This window comes from Oncorhynchus clarkii, chromosome 8 (genome assembly GCF_045791955.1).
Source record: "Oncorhynchus clarkii lewisi isolate Uvic-CL-2024 chromosome 8, UVic_Ocla_1.0, whole genome shotgun sequence".
Taxonomy (NCBI): Eukaryota; Metazoa; Chordata; class Actinopteri; order Salmoniformes; family Salmonidae; genus Oncorhynchus; species Oncorhynchus clarkii.
This window is the reverse complement of record NC_092154.1, coordinates 16368717-16388119: the sequence shown is the minus strand read 5'-3', so window position 1 is coordinate 16388119 and position 19403 is coordinate 16368717.

Sequence of the window (19403 nt, the reverse complement as noted above, 5' to 3'; positions counted from 1 at the left end):
CTTGACTAGTTGGGCCCAAGCTTGCTGTACAACATTAAGACCTATTCAGTCTGTCTACAAACAGGCTCTCAAAGTGCTTGATAGGAAGCCCAGTAGCCATCATCACTGTTACATCCTCAGAAAGCATGACCTCCTGAGTTGGGAAAATCTTGTGCAATATACCGATGCATGTCTTGTATTCAAGATCCTAAATGACCTGGCTCCCCCTCCACTCAGTATTTTTGTTAAACAGAAAACCCAAACATATGGCAGCAGGTCCACAAGGTCTGCCATGAGAGGTGACTGTACAGTTCCCTTAAGGAACAGCACCTTTAGTAAATCCGTTTTCTCTGTGAGAGATTCCCATGTCTGGAATACACTGCCATCAGACACACATAACTGCACCACATATCACACTTTCACAAAAAACATGAAGACATGGCTAAAGGTCAATCAGATTTGTGAACATGGTCTCTAGCTGTGTGTTGCCGCTTTCCATGTCTGTTGTCTGTAACTTGTGAGGTGTAGAAACACTTTGTTGCATTTATGAATTTTGTCTTGCTGCTTTTTGTTCTATGTTGCTCTGTCTGTATGCTACGTCTTGCTTGTCCTATGTTGCTATTGATTATATTTTAATTGTTTTTAATAACCTGCCGAGGGACTGCGGTTGAAAATTAGCCGGCTGGCTAAAACCGGCACTTTTACTGAAACGTTGATTAATGTGCACTGTCCCTGTAAAAATAAAATAAACTCAAAATAAACTCAAACTCAAACCATGTCATTTTATTTTCGTTAAAAGTTGGGTGGAAAAAAAAGAAAGAAATGTCCTTCTGTTAATGACTTTTAGCAAATCAAATCAGTTGTCCACGTTGATTAAAAGTCATCAACATTTGGGGGGGTTGAATTGACGTGGAAACAATGTTGATTCAACCAGTTTTTGCCCAGTGGGATATGGCTGTATGTTTATTTTCAAAGTAATGGATTAGAAGACCATTTTGTTGTAGAGTAACGCGCTGGATAGGAATTTATCTCTTATGCGGGTTTTGGTCTGGACATGTAGGGGTTTTGTTCCTCGTGATATGGAGATGCTTTTTAAAAAATGACGTGGAATTCAGGGACAGTCATGCATGGAGCAATTCACTCTATGTGGATAATCTGATCCTTACCGCCAAGCCAAACCTCACACAGAAGAAGTATATGTGAAGAAACAAGAGAAGCTTCTACTGTCTTTATCATGTGAAAAGGCTATGGTAAAACATGATAAATACTGTACTAAATCTTTTACAATTAAATTGTCATTTGTCACAATATCACGGAAACAAAATACTTCAATAACTTAAACTTTTTTTTATGTCAATGAACATCAGAATGAATATGAGTATCACCATGATCAATCCTCTTTTATAGAACACATATATGTGCCTCATGAATAATCAGTGTAGATAGATGTTCACCACATCAATAACACACAGAAAGACAATTTTGTGTCCAACGAACTGGCATTCATACAGTGACCTTAAACGTTACGGTCCACAGATCAAAGTAACCAATTGACTTATGTTTCCTCCTGACCTGAAAAAAATATTTCTCAAAAGGCTGTTTATCTATTCATTGAACAGCAAACACCTTACTTCACAGGAGGAGAGGAGAGTGTAACTCCATTTTCCACATACCATAAATCTATGTGTGTATCCTGAAAGGCACCCTATTGCCTACTTAGTGCATTACTTTTGATCGGGGCTTATTGGGCTGTTGTCAAAAGTAGTGCACTTTGTAGGGGATAGGATGCCATTTGAGACGCATCCTATGGCAGAGACCTGCAGGTGAGAATAAGGCCCTGCTGCCAACACCAACATGACCACAGAGCTGTTACTGGAAGACTGACCCCTGGTCCAGACGACCGCAGCCTTCTGACAGGACTACAGACTACCCCAGCCCCACAAGCAGACCTGAATAGACCTGAACCAGGCTACAACAGGATGCTAAAGAGCCTTGTCGAGTAGCATTTCAAAACTAATATGAGTTAATATCTGCCCAAAGCGTCCTTTGTCAGAGGGATTTAAATTGAACTGTAAGTTTCTTCTAAAAGTTGGAGTGCCTACCACTTAGGTGGGGATGTGTCATTGCTCTGCAACACTGCCACCTACTGTTTAAAGTCATGGCTTCAGGTTAGCCATCCCATACATCTCATTTCATGATCTGCAGGTAAATATAAACACTTGACAATTTTGTTAATTAGATGAGATATTCTGATGTAAATGCAAAATGTTGACAGTAAGAGCTATTCTGGAATGAGAGGAAGAAGGAATACATTCTATACTAGGAAGAACACAATAGCATTGGATTACGTTAACCTAGATCTGACAACGTGATGCCTCTGTGGTGAACAATGCAACTATCTGTCCAGAGCTCCTGAACACCAGCATTAATAGGCTACATTGGAGTTTTTGATGCTTTAAAGACAAGGCTAGACACCCAAGGGACCTGATGCTTGGCCGGTTTGAACTCTCGCAGGCAAATGCTCAATTAACTCAGGTAAGCTCCTGGAAAATCACTTAGCCTACTGGTCCTCTGGCTAGGGTAAAGACCTCTGCGCTCAAACTATTGTATTCATTCCTATTCCTTCCCACAGTTAACAATTGGGAATAGTAGAGATTCCTGAGCTAAAAAATGATTCTAGTATTATTTTTAAAATCATAATCCCACTATAACAGGATATATTTTGTATGATTTCTGTTATTCACAGAATACTTGAAATAAAAATAAATATGAAGCAGTACAATAGGAACTATTTAATTCCTTTGTAAGAGGATTGTGATGATCAAGCTTATTTAGAGCGTTACATTGTCACACAAAGACAAGTAACGTTACTAACTTAACATGTTCCACAGTAGCATTACTGACATATAGCACCAATTCATTGACTAAAGGCACCTGCAGCAAAGCCAGGCAGGGAGACAGAGTTTTTCAGGGCAGGGGAACATCTTGTGAGGGCTGAGCGGCCTTTCTTCACATGCAGCCAAATGATCCGTGAGGGAATTAAATGGAAGTTGTAAAAATAGATGGAAAAAAGTCCCTGTTCGGCTGTTGCGGTGGTCTCCTCGCTACCTCTCCCGGGTGAATAGTCTACAGCTGAAAACACTGAAGATGTTTGTGTTTAGAGGGAACATTTCACATCTATCATTCATTTGGGGGGTAACCGGCGGTCCTATTTCCAAAATTGACATACCACTCACTAGAGCACGAACAGCAGAGGGGACGGAGGGATGAGGAAATCCTAGAAGGTTCTCATCTTACAGCCTATTCGCTCTTTATCGGTTCTTATTGATTTTCCATACTTATAGTTTTCACTGTATTCTCACCAAGGGCTCTGCAGCATACTAGTGCCCTCTAGCCAAAGCTTGAAATCCCATACCCACATTTTGGGCACAACATAAGAGGGTTGGCAGTAGCATTCAAATTTAACTCCATCATCAAATAGGCAGAATTTCAGGAATACTGAAGCCTTCCCAATGGCAACAAGGCTTGCCCTCTTACCTGTTGTGGACATTAAAAGTAATTTCTGGCAACTTTGTCTCTTTCTCATGGGTAAGAAATACAGTAAGCACCAATATCTCAAGCCTCTTCATCATAGGCCAAATCCACACACAGACACTGCTTGTTTTTAAACTGAGTCCTGGGATGAATACGTGGAGCTCATCTGTATAAAAACAAAACGAAAGACAATTTCACAGAGCTGGAGTGTACAGTCATCTACACAAATATCTCGCCTGAAACTGCATGGGCGACACCCATTGTATATTTTACTTGGCCACAAAATGTGCCTAGGGTGTAATACATTGTGTGTCCTTTGGTACTATTTAATGTAGAATCTCCAACACTCACAAATGCAGTATAACCAAATGGAATGCTCCAAATACAAACCAATATGGCAAACATGCCATATATCTTCCCTCTTCTCCAGACACAGCTCAACCTCATTGGATTGATGGGTAAATCCGTGACCAGATTTTTCTGTTGCAGCTTGCCAGTATTCCTACTGTTTTTCAGTCTGTTGGTGGCCTAGGCCCTAATCACCTTGGCCTCCCTTAGAGACCATAAATTGCTCAGATGAGATGAAGTCCTTGTGTTGCTCGCACAGGCAGCAAGGCAAAATGTGCCACACGGTGTTTTGACAGCCCCGGACATTAAATCAGGATTTTATGACGGCTGGGGAAAACGTGTCCATGTTCTCTGGTGCTGATTTATGCTCATTGGAGTCTGGAGGATATAATCATTTGGCCACAAACGGATGGATAGAGAGATACCAAGGTTGCATTATATTCCAGACATTCTCACCAATGAACACAAATGGAATCCCACATGCTTCTAGAATCGGAACATCAGAGTGTGTCTCTGTAACATCTCTGTTCATACTACAGATGCAAATCGCAGACAAGCGAAGGGGATTGGGATGGGTTCTTCAAATGAACACATTAATAGATAGACAGTCCTGTTAAACACACTAACTTTACTAAATGAGGCCTATAAATGGGACGTAAAATATTCCATGCAGTTAATATGATTGTAATTGCGAGTGTAGTCTGTGGTCCGTCGTGTCCACATCCCTCTCTGCAGTGAGAGTTACCATAGGGAGATGCAGTGATCTACCAAGAGCTACATAACACGAATACATGTAAATCTAAGTGAAGCATGGAATAGGACTAATCACTACATACTGGACCACTAAATGACAATTCATTTAAAAACTATTAGCAGTTACTAAAAACATGAATGAACATGAAAAACAAAGGATAAGCCCACTAGCGCAAACCAGGTGGGATGGCGTATCGCTGCAGAATGCTGTGGTAGCCATGCTGGTTAAGTGTGCCTTGAATTCTAAATAAATCACAGATGGTGTTACCAGCAAAGCACCCCCACACCTCCTCTTCCATGCTTCACGGTGGGAACCACACATGCGGAAGTCATCCGTTCACCTACTCTGCGTTTCACAAAGACACAGAGGTTGGAATCAAAAATCTAAAATTTGGACTCATCAGACCAAAGGATAGATTTCTACTAGTCTAATGTCCATTGCGCATGTTTCTTGGCCAAAGCAAGTCTCTTCTTATTATTAGTGTCCTTTAGGAGGGGTTTCTTTGCAGCAATTCGACCACGAAGGCTTGATTTTTAAGTTTAAAAAAAATACATCTCCTCGCGGGGCACTGCTAGGTTGGTACACAATAGGCAGAGCTCGTGACTTCACGCTCCAGCCTTTTTAAATAAATATTTTTTAAATAAATCATTTTTTTTCTTTTTTAAAATATATTTTTAGTTTTTTCTTGTTCATACCTGTGTTTTGTTTTGTTAGACATGTTAAATGTAGGGATGTAAATTGTTGATTGCTGATAATTTTGTACAACATACAAATATATATTTTTTGTATCACTCTCCAGACCGGACACTGGGGGTCCTGGGTGAAATTCAGAGATTCTGTCAGCTCTGGCCTGAATTTGTCAGACTCATTTGGTGTTTCGTTTGAAATATTTACGCCTTCAGTTTTGATCAATTACGAAAACAACAATTAGGCTAACACAATGTCCGACCTTTGTTGTTCTTCCACTGGCAATGTTTCATTGATGCTGTTTAGTGTTCACGATGTCTCGTGACATCGCGTCACAGTCTGCTTCGCACGCATTATGCATGAAATTGTTCTGCTCAACGTGGTTTCATCCAGCTAAACTACTAGTTGATGGATGGGCGAGGGAGTTCGGTTTGATAGAATGTAGTCATAACTTTGGTGACTTGAGACGTGTAAGTATAGCCTAGCACATTTTGTTCTACGATACGAAACCACTTCAATACTGCCTCACTATTTTGCATTATTGCTTGGGGAAACATTTGGCAATTGTCTTCGAAGAACGTACATTAGCAGGGAGAACATACATTAATATCAGCTAGCATAGGCCTACATTCTCTTGCATTCGTCCACCTTCATTAGCCCCTTTCATTTGGGGATGTTGTTTGACTTGTGTCTAGAGGATACAGTTATTTGACAATCCCTTAAAAATTGCACTGAGACACCACCCACCACATTAAAGGACAATTTTAAAAAACTACGTTTCCAGACACTTTTTTTGCTTGTTGCTATTTTCACTTGGTGCTGAGAAATTTCCCCCACCAGCTATATACTTCCTCATGCTCGTTCTGCGTTTGCAAAAACACTCAAATAAGCCTAAGTACTTTTTAGAAACGGCAACACATTCAGTATAGTGATGCAGGTCTTTAGATGCCGTACACATGAAATTGTGTCATTCTGAACAGTATCCCCAACCTTCCATTTTGTTGCACTCAAATGATAGCCAACTTCTCCTTGTAGCCTGGGCAAACATTAGGAATGATACAATTTCATGTGTACCATGTCTAAAGACGTGCATCACCATACTGACAGTGTTGCCGTTTTAAAAAATATGTATTTGGAGCTTTTGTTCATGTTTTCTTTGCCCCTGCAATTGCAGAATGAGCATGAGAAAGTCTATCACCTGTGGGGTAAGTTTCTCAAAACCAAGATAAATCACAAAACAAGTGTCTGGACACTTCTATAACATGCCATTTACATCCAAAATACAGATTTGGTTAAAACAATTCAACTTCTCCGTTAACTCTCAACACAAAAGTGCCATTGGTGGGGATTTTCCTTTTGTAGAATGCAGTGAGCGGGCCCTCACACAGCATGGAAAGCCATTTAGTGGTAGGCCCTTTGTTGGTGGCCACCCATGTCTAGCTAGGGTTCCATGGCCCGGCCTCCGCAGATGCGCTTTCCTCATCAGTGGCCTGCAGACAGCATAGACCAGCCTAGCCTGCTACAGAGTCCAGGGATGCGTCCCAAATGCCACCCAATTCCCTTTATAGTGCATGCACTACTTTTTACCAGAGCCCTATGGTCCCTGGTCAAAGTGGTGCACTTGTAAGGAATATGGTGCCATTTGGGATGCAGACAGTCCAGGGAAAATCCCCTTCCTCTCTCTTCCCGATCATATGGCCACTCTGCCTCGTCTTGATCCCTGAGAGGATGTGACATCTATTGATGGGGTCAAAGGTGAAGGAAATGGGGATCCCAGCTGAGAGCAGGTATAATCTATTACCACTCAGAGACAGATGCACTGTGTGGAAGAGAACTACTTGCGGAGCTCAGAGGAGATTTCCTCCTCTCCCTCTTTCCAGGGTGGGTGGGATGCTAGCGGAACTTTCTGTTATTGTTAACCATTGATGTATTTCAAATGGAGTGAGGAACAGTACAGACAGGTTTGTAGAAAAAGGGGGTTATTGTGTGGACGGAGGGGAAATGATTTGACTGCGAAGAGGTCTGACTTTGGGCAATTCTTAATTTGTCACCACCTCATCGGCTGTCATTGCTTTTATTTTAGTGATGTTTTCTCTGTCATATTTCAGAGAAACTCTTATCGTGGATGAGTGATGTCTGAGAAGACCGATGAATGGACTGTTGAGAGGAGGAGTTTGTGTCTCTTTATCTCAGTCTTCCCCATTAATAGGGTTTAGCTATCCCTCAAGGTTAGTAGCTTACGGTATGCGTGTCAAACACTATACACATTTGGCTTTCTAATAATGACATTCCAAAAACAAGGAAAGGGGGATAAAGCATTAAACTGAAATGTGTCTTCTGCATTTAACCAAACCCCTCTGAACCAGAGAGGTGCGAGGGGCTGCCTTAATCGACATCCACATCATCAGTGCCTGGGGAACAGTGGATTAACTGCCTTGCTCAAAAGCAGAGTGACAGATTTTTAACTTGTCAGCTCGGGGAATCAATCCAGCAACCTTTCGGTTACTGGCCCAATACCCGTCAGGCTACCTGCCACCCAACAAACGATGAAGACAGGCATTATCATCACTCTTGAGACACAATTGATGTACCGTTAGTCCAAACAAACCTACAGTAAAGCACACACATCCTGAAGGAAATGATGATGTTATATTATTTACATAGATATTACACCACGTAGCATTGTTCTTTCCCAAGCTTTAAGTGAAGTACAAATACTCAAGCACAATTCAAGTAAAATGACACACTTAAAACAGTCTATGAGAAGGGAGTTTGTATGACTGCCTTTATTCAACAAGGGAACTGTCTCTAATAGAATAAATGGTGTAATAACTCTTCCGCTGAGGAAGCTTCTTTTTTTCTTTACATTTATGACCGGACTATTGTAAATCAACAATTCATTTATTCTCAACAAAAAATTTAAATCAACATGCAACAATTTCAACCATTTTACTGAGTTATAGTTCGTATAAGGAAATCAGTCAATTTAAATGAATAGATTAGGCCCTTAATCTATGGATTTCACATGACTGAGCAGGGGCACAGCCATGGATGGGCCTGGGAGGGTATAGGCCCACCCACTTGGGAGCCAGGGCTTTATTACATACTCCTCAATTTCATCAGTTGTCTGGGTGGCTGGTCTCAGACGATCCCGCAGGTGAAGAAGCTGGATGTGGAGGTCCTGGGCTGGTGTGGTTACATGTGGTCTGCGGTTGTGAGGCCTATTGAACGTACTGCCAAATTCTCTAAAACAACATTGGAGGTGGCTTATGGTAGAGAAATTAACATGAAATTATCAGGCAACAGCTCGTGGACATTCCTGCAGTCAGCATGCCAATTGCACACGCCCTCAAAACTGCACATTTTATGGCGGCCTATTATTGTCCCTAGAACAAGGTGCACCAGTGTACTGATCATGCTGTTTAATTAGCTTCTTGATATGCCACATCTGTCAGGTGGATGGATTATCTTGGCAAAGGAGAAATGCTCACTAACAAGGATATAAAGAAATGTGTGCACAAAAGTTGAGAGAAATAAGCTTTTCGTGCATATGAAACATTTCTGGGATCTTTTATTTCAGCTCATTTATTTCAGCTCAAACATGGGACCAGCACTTTACATGTTGCATTTATATATTTTTTCCATATACTATGGTTAAAGAGGAGACATGGAGAGTAGTAGGAGGTGCTCAACCAATGTGAGACGAGATGCAATCAAAATTCATCAGAGCATTTTGAGAGAAAATGCTCAACTCTTGCTCACAATAAAAAAAAAATGGATACATTATTATTCTGATTGACATTAAAATGGTGTTGTTTCGGCCTTCAGAACTAAATAGAGCTCTAATTCAGGTTAGTGTCAGCTTGGATTACCCATAGACCCATGCAGACTCATGCCCCCTGTTAATACACAAAATCATTGAGGAGTAAATATTTAGTCTCTGGGACCCCTATTGCCTTTTGTGTGTGGATTATCTTCAGAGTCATGAAATATTGATGTGAAAACTTAGCAGTGACTTATTGGCAGATGCAGAGCCAGGCCAGGGCAACCTGTCCTCTAGCAAGAGTTGTCTCTCTTCGTTGGTGTTGTGTGCTTATTTGCTCCATTTAAAATGGTTTTGCCATTGTGCTGTAGGATAGGATTGTATTGTGAATACACTGTGAAATGCATTTTTCAGTTTTGAACTAAAAACACCAGGTGGCGCTATGCACTCAAATACAACTCTCCTTAGGTCATGCTGCATTACATAGTTATTTTATTCAGGGTGTTTTCACATATAGTCCTCTTTAAAACTGATCTCAGTCCTCTTTAGCCTCTTTCGTCAGTTCACTTCACCTATTTTGTGGTCCGAGTCCTCTTTGCATTCACATTACTATGTTTAGAAAGGAACCAAGACATTTGTCCAACATTCACTCAGTGCACTGTGGGATTTACAAAGTGCAGGACAAGCCATTCACTCAGTGCACTGTGGGATTTACAAAGTGCAGGACAAGCCATTCACTCAGTGCACTGTGGGATTTACAAAGTGCAGGACAAGCCATTCACTCAGTGCACTGTGGGATTTACAAAGTGCAGGACAAGCCATTCCATCAGTGCACTGTGGGATTTACAAAGTGCAAGACAAGCCATTCCATCAGTGCACTGTGGGATTTACAAAGTGCAGGACAAGCCATTCACTCAGTGCACTGTGGGATTTACAAAGTGCAGGACAAGCCATTCCATCAGTGCACTGTGGGATTTACAAAGTGCAAGACAAGCCATTCCATCAGTGCACTGTGGGATTTACAAAGTGCAGGACAAGCCATTCACTCAGTGCACTGTGGGATTTACAAAGTGCAGGACAAGCCATTCCATCAGTGCACTGTGGGATTTACAAAGTGCAGGACAAGCCATTCACTCAGTGCACTGTGGGATTTACAAAGTGCAGGACAAGCCATTCACTCAGTGCACTGTGGGATTTACAAAGTGCAGGACAAGCCATTCCATCAGTGCACTGTGGGATTTACAAAGTGCAAGACAAGCCATTCCATCAGTGCACTGTGGGATTTACAAAGTGCAGGACAAGCCATTCCATCAGTGCACTGTGGGATTTACAAAGTGCAGGACAAGCCATTCACTCAGTGCACTGTGGGATTTACAAAGTGCAGGACAAGCCATTCCATCAGTGCACTGTGGGATTTACAAAGTGCAGGACAAGCCATTCCATCAGAATATGTTATCAAATCAAAAAATCTAATGTTATTTGTCACATGTGCCAAATACAACAGTGAAATGATTACTTACAAGCCCTTAACCTACATTGCAGTTCAAGAAAAAGAGTTAAAATATTTACAAAATAAACAAAAGTTTTAAAAAATGTAATAAAGTTAAACAAGAAAATTACAAAACAATAACGAGGCTACTGTATATACAGGGGGTACCGGTACTGAGTCAATGTGTGGGGGTACAGGTTAGTCGAGAAAATTTGTAAAGTGACAATGGATAGATGATAAACAGCAAGGGGGGGTCAATGTACATTTTCCGGGTGGCTATTTGATTAATTGTTCAGCAGTCTTATGGTTTGGGGGTAGAAGCTTTTAAGGAGCCTTTTGGTCCTAGACCTGGCACTCCAGTACTGCTTGCCGTGTGGTAGCAGAGAGAACAGTCTATGACTTGGGTGACTGGGGTCTTTTTTTGGCCTTCCTCTGACATGTCCTGGATGTCAGGAAGCTTGGCCCCAGTGATGTACTGGGGCTTATGCGCTACCCTCTGTAGCGCCTTATGGTCAGATGCCGAACAGTTGCCATACCAGGTGATGATGCAACCGGTCAGGATGCTCTCGATGGTGCAGCTGTAGAACTTCTTGAGTATCTGGAGACCAGAAAATACCAACATATTTCAAACAGACCACCATAGTCCCTGTGCCCAAGAACACTAAGCTAACCTGCCTAAATGACTACTGACTACTGACCCGCAGCACTCATGTCTGTAGCCATGAAGTGCTTTGAAAGGCTGGTCATGGCTCACATCAACACCATTATCCCAGAAACCCTAGACCCACTCCAATTTGTATGCCGACCCAACAGAATCAAGGATGATGCAATCTCTATTGCACTCCACACACTCCACACTGCCCTTTCCCACCTGGACAAAAGGAACACCTATGTGAGAATGCTATTCATTGACTACAGCTCAACACCATAGTGCCCTCAAAGTTCATCACTAAGCTAAGGACCCTGGGACTAAACACCTCCCTCTGCAACTGGATCCTGGACTTCCTGACGGGCCGCCCCCAGGTGGTAAGAGTATGTAACAACACATCCGCCACGCTGATCCTCAACACGGGGGCCCATCATGGGTGCGTGCTCAGTCCCCTCCTGTACTCCCTGTTCACTCATGACTGCATGGCCAGGCATGACTCCAACACCATCATCAAGTTTGCCGATGACGCAACAGTGGTAGGGCTGATCACCAACAACGTTGAGACAGCCTATAGGGAGGAGGTCAGAGACCTGGCTGTGTGGTGCCAGGACAACAACCTCTCCCTCAACGTGATCTTGACAAAAGAGATGATTGTGGACTACAGGAAAAGGAGGACCGAGCACACCCCCATTCTCATCGACCGGGCTGTAGTGGAGCAGGTTGAGAGCTTCAAGTTCCTTTGTGTCCACATCCCCAACAAATTATCATGGTCCAAACACACTAAGACAGTTGTGAAGAGGGCATGACAAAGCCTATTCCAGATTTGGCATGGGTCCTCAGATTCTCAAAAGGTTCTACAGCTGCACCATCGAGAATATCTTGACTTGTATCAATGCCTGGTATGGCAACTGCTCGGCCTCAGACCGCAAGGCACTACAGAGGGTAGTGCGTATGGCCCAGTACATCACTGGGGCCAAGCTTCCCGCGATCCAGGACCTCTATTGTCAAAGAATCCAACCACCCTATTCATAGACAGTTCAGTCTGCAACCGCACGGCAAGCGGTACTGGAGCGCCAAATCTAGGTCCAAAAAGCTATTTAACAGCTTTTACCCCCAAGCCATAAGACTCCGTGACAGGTAATCAAAGAGCTACCCAGACCCCTCTTTTATGCTGCTGCTACTCTCTGTTTATTATCTATGCATAGTCAATTTAACTCTACCTACATGTACATATTGCCTCAATTACCTCGACTAACTGGTGCCCCCCCACATTGACTCTGTACCGGTACACCCTGTATATAGCCTTTCTTTTTATTTTACTGCTGCCGTTAAATTATTTATCATTTTAAAAAATGAAGCATTGTTGGTTAAAAAGGGCTTGTAAGTATGCATTTCACTGTAAGGTGAACCTGTAACCTGTTGTGTTCGGCGCATGTGACAAATAAAATGGTATTTTATTTGACCGATGCCAAATCTTTTCAGTCTCCTGAAGGGAAAATGTGTTGTCGTGCCCTCTTCACAACTGTCTTGGTGTGTTTGGACAATGATAGTTTGTTGGTGATGTGGACACCAAGGAACTTGAAACTCTCGACCACTTCAGCCCCGTCGATGTTAATGGAGGCCTGTTCGGCACTCCTTTTCCTATAGTCCACGATCAGCTAGATATACCATATACAGTACCTACTTAAAATGTGTAAGCTAATAGATAGCATTTAGTTAAAATATGAGACATAGCAATTGTAATCAGAATAGTATCTTCTGATTACAATAACCATTGTAATCAGAAGATACTATTGAAATATTAATAACATTGGTAACAAATAAATAGCAGAAGAATAACTGCAGATTAAATAATGCTGTAACTGAAAATTGTACACCTAATGTAGGCTACAGCCTCTTTAAGGGCTATAATATATTTTCGACCCTATGTTGTGATTCTCATCAAATATGTTGTCTTCTCTCACTATTCAAACCCCACTATCGAATAAACAGTTTATGAAGCTCTCTTAATCTATAGATCACATATTGCAGACAAATAATCTGAACCAAAAGCTCCACACATATTTTGGCATTTCTGTGCATCATTGACAATCGCTAATCAATATCCAAAAACAGCACACGTTTTTTCCACGAACTTGCACATCATCATTTTCTATTTTTTTGTGGCACCAAAGTAAGGGGCTATGGCAGGGGGAACGGTGTTGCAGTAGTCTAGTGTGTGGTGCAGGAATAATGACAATCGAACCTGGAGAGTTTTGTGTTCACAGTGCCCTAAAAAAGGGAACCGGACTGAGACGGTCTCAGGTCGGGGGCTCTTTTCAGGAGTCTGTGTTCCTTTGGAGTGTTCACACTGCACACAAACAATTAACGAACCGCAGTTCGAAGTTCAAAGATATTGGCTGAAAGGGACCAAGTGTGAACACACCCTTAGACATAATTAAAGTAATTGAGGCCAACTAACACAACACATCATCAACAACATGCCGTTTAATCAAATGAAAACATGTTCCTTTTAAAAGTACTTAGGTATATATGAACAAAAAAAATCGAAATGGTATTTATCCACCAAGGAGTTACACAATCACCACACCAGGGGGTGCTATGGTTCTAAGAATGTAATGGACACCTAACACTCCTGACTCCTGACCAGTAAACAGATTTGTCATTTCAGAATTGGTTCAAATTAGGGTTAGGGTTAAAGCAAAACTCTATTCAACTATCTTTGGGTATTTTTTTCATTAGTCCACTGTTGATACAGCTTGTCAGCAGTCAAGTTTTCAAGATATTGGACTTTCAAGAAGAAAAGTGTCACTGGCCACATCGTCATGATGATGCAAAATAAGCTTAGTGTTAAGGTTAGGGTCAGTTTTAGATTTTGGTTGGACGTTTTGCAGGTCAGTAGTGTCCTTAGTCTCCATTGATTACCATGGTTACAAGACCTCTGCCACAAGTATAGAATTTGACATGCACAGAGGAGCATTTTAAACAAAAAGCAGACAGCTCATTTCCACGGTTATGCTGTCTGCGAGCGAGTCACTCTCTCACACAAAGAACAAAAGCCCCACTGCTATGTTTTTTACATAATCAATCTCCCTTGAAATGTTGGCACTCTTTGTCATGCCTTGTTTAAGTGGCTTATAGACTACGTCCAAAGTGGAACCCTATTCCATATATAGTGCACTACTTTTGACCAGGGCCCTGGTCAAAAATAGTGCACTATAAAGGGAATAGGGTGCCATTTGGGACATACACAGAGTGTTTTTTGTCTATGAGTCAGACAGGCTTTCCCCCAGGACTAGTTAGAGCCTGCAGGTAAGAGACCAAACGGTGTAACTAATACTGAGAAATCATGTAAAACATACACACAGCAAACATCTGGGTCAGTCCTCAAAGACTAAACTTCACACTTGGTCCTCAATACCAACAAGACCAAAGAGATGTGCATAGACTTCAGGAAGCGTACAACACCTACCTCTGCAACATCTATCAGAGGTCAGAATATAGAAATTGTAGAGGAATATAAATATCTGGGTGTCCTTTTGGACAATAAGCTTCAGTGGAGTAAATGTACAGACCTGATCTATCTTAATGTAGACTGTACTATATTGACTCTGTTTTACAAATCTTTTATTGAGAGTATTTTAACTTTTTTAATTGTTTGTGGGTTTGGTAATGCCACTGTCAACCAGATAAATATGTTGAGAAGGATTATCACCACAGCAAGCAAGGTACTTGGAGTCAAACAGACAGGACTGGATGAAATCTTTTTAAGGTCAGGGCCCTCCGCAAGGCTCACAAAATCATTTTAGACCCAAGCCACCCCCTGTACCTGAACTTTGAACTACTCCCCTCTGGGTGCAGGTATAGGGCACCCCTCAGCAGGAAAAACACAACTAGACAATAATTTGTGCCTGGTGTGATATCCCTCCTAAATAGCTCGGGCTAATGTTCCTAGCGACTCCGTAAGGCCAGCAGGCTAGTCTTTTTTTAAAATGTTTTATTTCTTTATTTATTATAATTATATATATTTTTTTAAAGAAAGGTATTGGTATGTAACTGTTATGAAAGTTGTATTGTCAATTTTGTTTTGTATTTAAACGCCACTTTAAATGTGTACATGACACTGCAACAAAATGTCCCCATGGAGACAATAAAGTCAGTAAGTATGTGAAGTAGACGTAAACGTTCTGTTATATTACCCAATGATATCGCAACACCTTCCTGATTACATGTTGGCAGTTTGCCTATTGGCTGTATAGCTAGAGCAAGAATGATGGGCCGTTCTAAAGTCAGGTGTCAAGAGTATCTTTTCCCCTTGCTGTCTTTCTCAGGTTAGAAGTACGTCAGACCAGGTACATGATGATCATCTCCTGACAGCTCCATCAGTCAGCTGTACATGATCCCTTGTTAACAGATTGACATGAGAGCCTTAAACAATCACAACCCACTTAACTCACAGGTATATCTCTCATGCTACAGTATATGCTCCTGCACCAAGCGTGTTTTAGGTAAACTACAGTTAGCCTATAGATACATCAAATGCATTGAGTCTCATTCAGAAGATGTCAGTCACTTTCCGTCCCGTTTTGGAAAGCCCAGTCCCTATAAGACTTAGTCCCTGTAGTCCACAGTGAGCAGAAAAGAGAATAACAGACTTTGCATGGCTTTATGAAGCTTTACTCTTTCTGGCAGAAGATGCCTTTGTGGCTTTGAACATTAAGGCATGATTTGGATGGGGTGACACAGCAGCTGGTGGTAATAAAGAGCTGTCTAACCCCTGATCACTGCAGTGCAGGTGTACTGACTTTAAGGATTTCTCAGACAGATTCCCATTTGGCGGACACCAAGGAAAGTTGAGAGCTAATATGCTGTGTGAATGCCAAACGTGGTGTTGTGAATGGTACTTATGGGTCAATGAAATGTATCACCTTGTGTAACAACTGCAGTTTTCCTGTATGATTTATAGGCTTGTATTAATTTATTGTGAAATACTGGAACAGATTAATTTACATACACTGTTGGAGAAGGACTGAAAGAATCAGTAGTCATGAGTTATTTCCATCTCCGCGATACAGAATACCATAACACTTGTCTGGTGCAGCAAGCACCGCCATTTTATGATGAATACATAAACAAGAGACAACAGTTCAACACAACAGTTCAACACATTGTTCACATTGTCACGCACTGATCTGTTTCACCTGTCTTTGTGATTGTCTCCACCCACCTCCAGGTGTCTCCTGTTTTCCCCATTAGTCCCTGGTTTATTTATCCCTGTGTTTCCTGTCTCTGTGCCAGTTTGTCTTGTTTTGCCAAGTCAACTAGCGTTTCTCCTAGCTCCTATTTTTCCCAGTCTCTGTTTTATCCTAGCGCTCCTGGTTTTGACCCTTGCCTGTCCTGATGCCGTATCCACCTGCCTGACCACTCTGCCTGTTCTGACCTCGAGCCTGTTCTGACCTCGAGCCTGCCTATGCCCTTGTACTGTTTGGACTCTGACCTATTCACTGAACCCCTGCCTGTCCTGACCTCGAGCCTGCCTATCGCCTGGTACTGTTTGGACTCTGACCTATTCACTGAACCCCTGCCTGTCCTGACCTCGAGCCTGCCTATCGCCTGGTACTGTTTGGACTCTGACATGGTTTATGAACGCTCGCCTGTCCCCGACCTGCCTTTTTGGTATAATAAATATCGGAGCTCAACCATCCGCCTCCTGTGTCTGCATATGGGTCTCGCCTTGTGCCCTTATACACGCAGCCTTTCAATATCGTAGACTGAAATAATCTGGGGGAAATGTACCAAATGAGTTTACTATTACTATTCCATTTCTTGTCACTTTCAGGACCATGAAAGCAGAGCTGCCAAAGATCACTTAGCATGCACACTACTGGTCAACACCTCATTCAAGAGTTTTTATTTATTTTTTACTATTTTCTACATTGTAGAATAATAGTGAAGACAACTATGAAATAACACATATGGAATCATGTAGTAACCAAAAAAGTGTTAAACAAATCAAAATATCTTATTTGAGATTCTTCAAATAGCCATCCTTTGCCTTGATGACAGCTTTGCACACTCTTAGCATTCTCTCAACCAGCTTCACCTGGAATGCTTTTCCAACCGTCTTGAAGGAGTTCCCACACATGCTGAGCACTTGTTGGCTGCTTTTCCTTCACTCTGTGGTCTGACTCAACTCAAACCATCTGAATTTGGTTGAGGTCAGGGGACTGTGGAAGCCAGGTCATCTGATGCAGTACTCCATCACTCTCCTTTTTTGGTAAAATAGCCCTTACACAGCCTGGAGGTGTGTTGGGTCATTGTCCTGCTGAAAAACAAATGATAGTCCCACTAAGCCCAAACCAGATGGGATGGTGTATCGTGGCAGAATGCTGTGGTAGCCATGCTGGTTAATCGTGCCTTAATCTAAATAAATCACAGTGTCACCAGCAAAGCACACCCACACCATAACTTCCTCCTCTATGCTTCACTGTGGGAACCACACATGCGGAGATCATCCGTTCACCCACACTGCATCTCACAAAGACAAAAATCTCAAATTTGGACTCATCAGACCAAAGGACACATTTCCACAGGTCTAATGTCCATTGCTCCTATTTCTTGGCCCAAGCAAGTCTCTTCTTATTGTTGGTGTCCTTTAGCAGTGGTTTATTTGCAGCAAGTCGACCATGAAGGCCTGATTCATACAGTCTCCTCTGAACAGTTGATGTTGAGATGTTTCTGTTACTCTGTGAAGCATTTATTTGTGCTGCAATTTCTGAGCCTCGTAACTCTAATGAACTTATCCTCTGCAGCAGAGGTAACTCTGGGTCTTCCTTTCCTGTGTCAGTCCTTGATGGTTTTTGCGACTGCACTTGAAGAAACTTTCAAAGTTCTTGAAATGTTCCATATTGACTGATCTTTACTTATTTGATTTGTTCTTGCTATAATATGGACTTGGTATTTTACCAAATAGGATAATCTTCTGTATACCTCCCCTACCTTGTCACAACACAACTGATTGGCTCAAACGCATTAAGAAGGAAAGAAATTTCACAAATTAACTTCTAACAAGGCACACCTGTTAATTGAAATGCAATCCAGGTGACTACCTCATGAAACTGATTTAGAGAATGCCAAGATTGTGCAAAGCTGTCATCATGGCAAAGGGTGGCTATTTGAAGAATCTACAATATTAAATATATTTTCATTTGTTTAACACTTTTTTGGTTTCTACATGATTCCATATATTGTTATTTCATCGTTTTGATGTCTTCACTATTATTCCACAATGTAGAAAATAGTAATAAATAAATAAAAACCCTTGAATGAGTAGGTGTTCTAAAACTTTTGACCAGTTGTGTATGTTTTTCTTTTTCCATTTCCTGTAAAATAAAGAGGCATACAAACATGTTTTCTATAAAGTAAAGAGAACATACAAATATGTTTTCTGTAAAGTAAAGAGAACATACAAACATGTTTTGTATAAAGTAAAGAGGCATACAAACATGTTTTCTATAAAGTAAAGAGAACATACAAACATGTTTTCTATAAAGTAAAGAGAACATACAAACATGTTTTCTATAAAGTAAAGAGAACATACAAACATGTTTTGTATAAAGTAAAGAGGCACACAAACATGTTTTCTATAAGATAAAGAGGCATACAGACATATTTCGTATAAAATAAAGAGGAATGCGAACATGTTTTCTATAAGATAAAGAGGCATGCGAACATGTTCTCTATAAAATAAAGAGGCATGCGAACATGTTTTCTATAAGATAAAGAGGCATGCGAACATGTTCTCTATAAAATAAAGAGGCATGCGAACATGTTTTCTATAAGATAAAGAGGCATATAAACATGTTCTCTATAAAATAAAGAGGCATGCGAACATGTTTTCTATAAGATAAAGAGGCATATAAACATGTTCTCTATAAAATAAAGAGGCATGCGAACATGTTTTCTATAAGATAAAGAGGCATATAAACATGTTCTCTATAAAATAAAGAGGCATGCGAACATGTTCTCTATAAAATAAAGAGGCATGCGAACATGTTTTCTATAAGATAAAGAGGCATGCGAACATGTTCTCTATAAAATAAAGAGGCATGCGAACATGTTTTCTATAAGATAAAGAGGCATGCGAACATGTTCTCTATAAAATAAAGAGGCATGCGAACATGTTTTCTATAAGATAAAG